This window comes from Nerophis ophidion, linkage group LG07 (assembly GCF_033978795.1).
Source record: "Nerophis ophidion isolate RoL-2023_Sa linkage group LG07, RoL_Noph_v1.0, whole genome shotgun sequence".
Taxonomy (NCBI): domain Eukaryota; kingdom Metazoa; phylum Chordata; class Actinopteri; order Syngnathiformes; family Syngnathidae; genus Nerophis; species Nerophis ophidion.
Genome location: NC_084617.1, coordinates 28936181 through 28942200, shown reverse-complemented (window position 1 = coordinate 28942200; position 6020 = coordinate 28936181).

The following is a 6020-nucleotide window of genomic DNA, read 5'->3' as shown; positions in this document are numbered from 1 at the left end:
CATTCACTCTGCAGGTGCAAAAGTATCCTCTCTTTTCATGCTTTTACTTTCTAAAACTGATCCATTCAGCCCTTGGACAAATTAGTACAAAATGCTTATTTGCCACTGTAAGCCACCAAGTTAGCCCTTTTGTCAGTGTTGTGCCATGTTTTCCGCCATCGTGTCAATGCCAATGCAAAATAATTAATTGTTCCACTTACAACCAACTTTGCCGGCTTTCAGCCCTTCCGGTTTCGATCTGATCGGAACCAGTCGAGTATGAAAACGTTGGGCTCCAAAAAAGTCCCAGATTGCCAGGAATTTCAGGTTTTCCGGGACATTTTTTCCATAGGAAAATGAACGGGCCAATTTTGAAACTTGCACAATTTCCACATTTCTAAACAGCTTCGAACCGTTCCACTTTCCACACACTCCACTTACCCTAAATATTTAAATTAACACTTACCAAGTTGAAAAAATTCCAGGAATTCCCAAAATGTTCGGTTTTTACAAAGCGCTATTTCCACACTTATTCTTTCAGTTTCTCCGTTTACAAAACCAGTGAAGTTGGCACGTTGTGTAAATGGTAAATAAAAACAGAATACAATGAGTTGCAAATCCTTTTCAACTTGTATTCAATTGAATAGACTGCAAAGACAAGATATTTAATGCTCAAACTGGAAAACTTTGTTGTTTTTTGCAAATATTAGCTCATTTGTAGTTTGATCTCTCCAACATGGCAAGTGGCAAAAAAGACTAAAAAAGTTGCGGAATGCCCGTCAAACACTTATTTGGAACATCCCACAGGTGAACATGCTAATTGAGAACAGGCGGGTGCCATCATTGGGTATAAAAGCAGCTTCCATGAAATGCTCAGTCATTCACAAACAAGGATGGGGCGAGAGTCACCACTTTGTCAACAAGTGCGTATGCAAATTGTCGAATAGTTTAAGAACAACATTTCTCAACCAGCAATTGCAAGAAATTTATGGATTTCACAATCTACGGTCCATAATATCATCAAAAGGTTCAGAGAATCTGAAGAAAAGCAATGGTATTACGAACCTTCGATCCCTCAGGCGATACTCCATCAAAAAGCGACATCAGTGTGTAAAGGATATCACCACATGGGCTCAGGACCACTTCAGAAAATAACTTACAGTAAACACAGTTGGTCACTACATATGTAAGGGCAAGTTAAAACTCCACTTTGCAAAGCGAAAGCCATTCATCAACAACGCCCAGAAACGCCGGCGGCTTTGCTGGGCCTGAGTGGACTGATGCAAAGTGGAAAAGTGTTCGGTGGTCTGTTGAGTCCATCCATCCATTTTCTACTGCTTATTCCCTTTGAGGTACCGGGGGGCGCTGGTGCCTATCTCAGCTACAATCAGGCGGAAGGCGGCGTACACCCTGGACAAGTCGACATCTCAGGTTTCATGAGTCTACATTTCAAATTGTTTTTCGAAACTGTGGATGTCGTGTTCTCCGGACCAAAAAAGGGAAGAACCATCTGCACTGTTATAGGCGCAAAGTTCAAAAGCCAGCATCTGTGATGGTATGAGGGTGTATTAGTGCCCAAGGCATGGGTAACTTACACATCTGCGAAGGTACCATTAATGCTGAAATATACATACAGATTTTGGAGCAACATATGTTGCCATCCAAGCAACGTTATCTTGGACGCCCCTTGCTCATTTCAGCAAGACAATGCCAAGCCACGTGTTATAACAGCAGGGTTTCATAGTACTAGATTGGCCTGCCTGTAGTCCAGACCTGTCTCAGACTGAAAATGTTTGGCGCAATATGAAGCTTACAATACCACAACGGAGACCCCGGACTGTTGAACAACATCAAGCAAGAATGGGAAATAATTCCACCTGAAAAGCTTCAAAAATTGGTCTCCTCAGTTCCCAAACATTTACTGAGTGTTGTTAAAAGGAAAGGCCATGTAAGACAGTGGTAAAAATGCCCCTGTGACAACTTTTTTGCAGTGTGTTGCTGCCATTAAAATGTAAGTTATTGATTATTTGCCAAAAAAACCCAAGTGTGAACATTAAGTATCTTGTCTTTGCAGTCTATTCAATTGAATATAAGTTGAAAAGGATTTGCATATCATTGTATTCTGTTTTTATTTACCATTTACACAACGTGTCAACTTCACTGGTTTTGTATAATGTTCTTGCCATTAAAAACTGTACATGAATGGATTTCAACAAAGAGAGATTTAAAATCGGTTGAATGACGCTCAAAAGCAAGATCAACCCTAGCATAAAATGGAAGCCCGTTATGAACATAAATTGTCACACAACCTTCTTTCTTCTTTTTCTGATCTACAGGAGTGAACCGCATTATATAAAGACATAAAGCATTTTTGTTGATTCTGAAAGCCATGTTTCTGAGAGAGCATTGATTGAAAATTCATGATTCAGGGATGATAGATAATTTACAAGATGGTCATACTTATTAGGGCTATTAAGGCTTTGCACATTCAAGTGAAAATGTGAGTTGGAGTTGATACTCTTATGTAATCTATTACATCTTTCAGCATTGTGATGGTTTCATTTGAATATTTTAGACAATTCAGGTCAGGGTCAATGCATGTGTTGTATTTATTACTAGAATCAATTTCCATAAGATTGAATATCCTATCGTTATAAAAGTTTTTTTTAAATGATCTACGGTGTTGTTCTTACTTGATAGAGTTAACAGGTTCAACAGAAGTATTCGTAAATCGTTTACATTTTGTGGAGACACAAAACAATGATCAGTCATGGTGAAAGAAAAATTAAATACAACAAAAAACAAGACAAAGTGTTAGACATTGTTCTAAGTATGATAAACAACCAGCCTGTCATACTTCAAGTCGGGAATGTTTCCTTTCAGTTGGGGCAACTGCTACTTTCTTTTTTGTCTGACAACGTCGGAGAAATCTTCTTTGATGTAAAAGTTTGTGCCCCTCAGGTTCTTGGCACCTTTGAAGTTTTCTTCCTCGTCCTTGTATCTGAGGAGCTTAATCACTACTGATCTTGGACGACCAGTGGGTTCAAATTTGCCTACTCGATGAGCTCTCGCAATTTCAATGAGCTAGCTAGGACTTATCCTCAAAATTCAAACAAACATTTTCCTGGTTTAAAAAAAATCCAGGAATTGCCAAAATTCACGGTTTTCCAAAGCCCTATTTCCACTCCTTTTTCTTTCAGCTTCTCTTTCTACATTTTTCAACCTATTCCACCATCAAGACATTCCACTTAATTGAGACATCAAAGGTAACAATATTTTTTTCATACAAATTCACGGTTTTCCCAAAATTCCAGGAATTCTTAAATACCAATTCTCAATTACAAAGTGTTACTACGTCAGCGTTCCTCGACCAATGCAAAAAATTCCAAAACAACCCTTTCATATCATCTAAAACAATTGTCATATTATCGATATTAAAAAAAAAATCCGGTTTTCCCAAACTCCCCAAATTTTAAAGAAATCCCCATTCAAATGAATGGACATTGTCAAATTGTACAACTCCCACATTTCTCACCCGATTCTAACCTATCCACAATCTACACACTGCATTCTTCCTTCACATTTAAGCCAACGTTTTTCCAGGTTTGGAAAATTCCTGTATTAGCCGGGATTACCAGTCATTTTTATCCATTACAAATGAATTGGCAATATACAGATTTCTTCCTATTCCACATATCTCATACGATTCAAACTGTTCCATCATCCACACACTCCACTTATCCTAAACATTCAAACGAACATTTTGCCAGTTTAAAAAAATTCCAGGAATTTTCAAAATTCCCAGTTTTCCAAAGCACTATTTCCACTCCTTTTTCTTTCGGCTTCTCCTACTACATTTGTCAACCCATTCCAACCATTACACCATCAACACATTCCACCTACTTAAGGCATCAAACGTAAAAAAAAAAAATGTTTTTGTTGTTGTACAAATTCCAGATTTTCCCGAAATTTCAAGGAATTCCGAAATACCATTACTCAATTAAAAAGTGTTACTACGTCAATTTTTCTCGACAAATGCAAAAAAATCCAACACCAACCCTTTTATTTCATCTACGACGATTGTGATATTATCTGTATGTATTTTTTTTTAATTCTGGTTTTCCCAAAATATCCAAATTTCCAGAAAATTTTGCATTCAAATGAATGGAAATTGTTAAAGTTGTGTAAATCCCACATTTCTCACCCAATTCCAACCTGTCCACAATCTACACACTACACTCTTCTACAACATTCAAGCCAACATTTTTCCAGGTTTAGAAAATTCCCGTATTAGCCAGAATTACCAGGAATTTTTATCCATTACAAATGAATAGGGAATTTACGCATTTCTTCATATCCCACATTTCTCGTATGATTCAAACCGTTCCATCATCCACACAATCCACTTATCCTGGATATTCAAACAAACATTTTCTTAGTTTAAAAAAAATTCCATGAATTTCCAAAATTCACGGTTTTCCAAAGCCCTATTTCCACTCCTATATCTTTCAGCTTCTCTTTCTGAATTTTTCAACCTATTCCACCATCAAGACATTCCACTTACAAACCCCGTTTCCAAATGAGTTGGGAAATTGTGTTAGATGTAAATATAAACGGAATCCAATGATTTGCAAATCATTTTCAACCCATATTCAGTTGAATATGCTCCAAACACAACATATTTGATGTTCAAACTAATAAACTTTTTTTTTTTGCAAATAATCATTATTTTTAGAATTTGATGCCAGCAACACGTGACAAAGAAGTTGGGAAAGGTGGCAATAAATACTGATAAAGTTGAGAAATTCTCATCAAACACTTATTTGGAACATCCCACAGGTGTGCAGGCTAATTAGTAACCGGTGGGTGCCATAATTGGGTAAAAAAACAGCTTCCCAAAAATGCTCAGTCTTTCACAATCAAAGATGGGGCGAGGGTCACCAATTTGTAAGCAAATTGTCGAACAGTTTTAGAACAACATTTCCTAACGAGCAATTGCAAGGAATTTAGGGATTTTACCTTCTACCGTCCGTAAAATCATCAAAAGCTCCAGAGAATATGTGTATAAAGGATATCACCACATGGGCTCAGGAACACTTCATAAAACCACTGTCAGTAACTACAGTTGGTCGCTACATCTGTAAGTGCAAGTTAAAACTCTGCTATGCAAAGCAAAACCCATTTATCAACAACACCAAGGAACGCCGCTGGCTTCGCTGGGCCTGAGCTCATCTAAGATGGACTGAAGCAAAGTGGAAAAGTGTTCTGTGGTCTGACGAGTCCACATTTCAAATTATAATTGGAAACTGTGGACGTGGTGTCCTCCGGAACAAAGAGGAAAATAACCATCCGGATTGTTATAGGCGCAAATTTTAAAAGCCAGTATCTGTGATGGTATGGGGGTGTATTAGTGCCCAAGGCATGGATAACTTACAAATCTGTGAAGGCACCATTAATGCTGAATGGTCCATACAGATTTTGGAGCAACATATGTTGTCATCCAAGCAACGTTATCATGGATGCCCTTGCTTATTTCAGCAAGACAATACCAAGCCCCGTGTTACAACAGTGTGGTTTCATAGCAAAAGAGTGCGGGTACTTTCCTGGCCCGCCTGCAGTCCAGAACTGTCTCCCATCGAAAATGTGTGGCGCATTATGAAGCATAAAATACGACAGTGGAGACCCCGGACTGTTGAACGACTAAAGCTCTACATCAAACAAGAATGGGAAAGAATTCCACTTTCAAAACTTCAGCAATTAGTTTCCTCAGTTCCCAAACGTTTATTGAGTGTTTTTAAAAGAAATGGTGATGTAAAACAGTGGTGAACATGCCCTTTCCCAACTACTTTGGCACGTGTTGCAGCCATGAAATTCCAAGTTAATTATTATTTGCAAAAAAAATAAAGTTTATGAGTTTGAACATCAAATATGTTGTCTTTGTAGTGCATTCAATTGAATATGGGTTGAAAAGGATTTGCAAATTATTTTATTCCGTTTATATTTACATCTAACACAATTTCCCAACTCATGCCCTTTCCCAA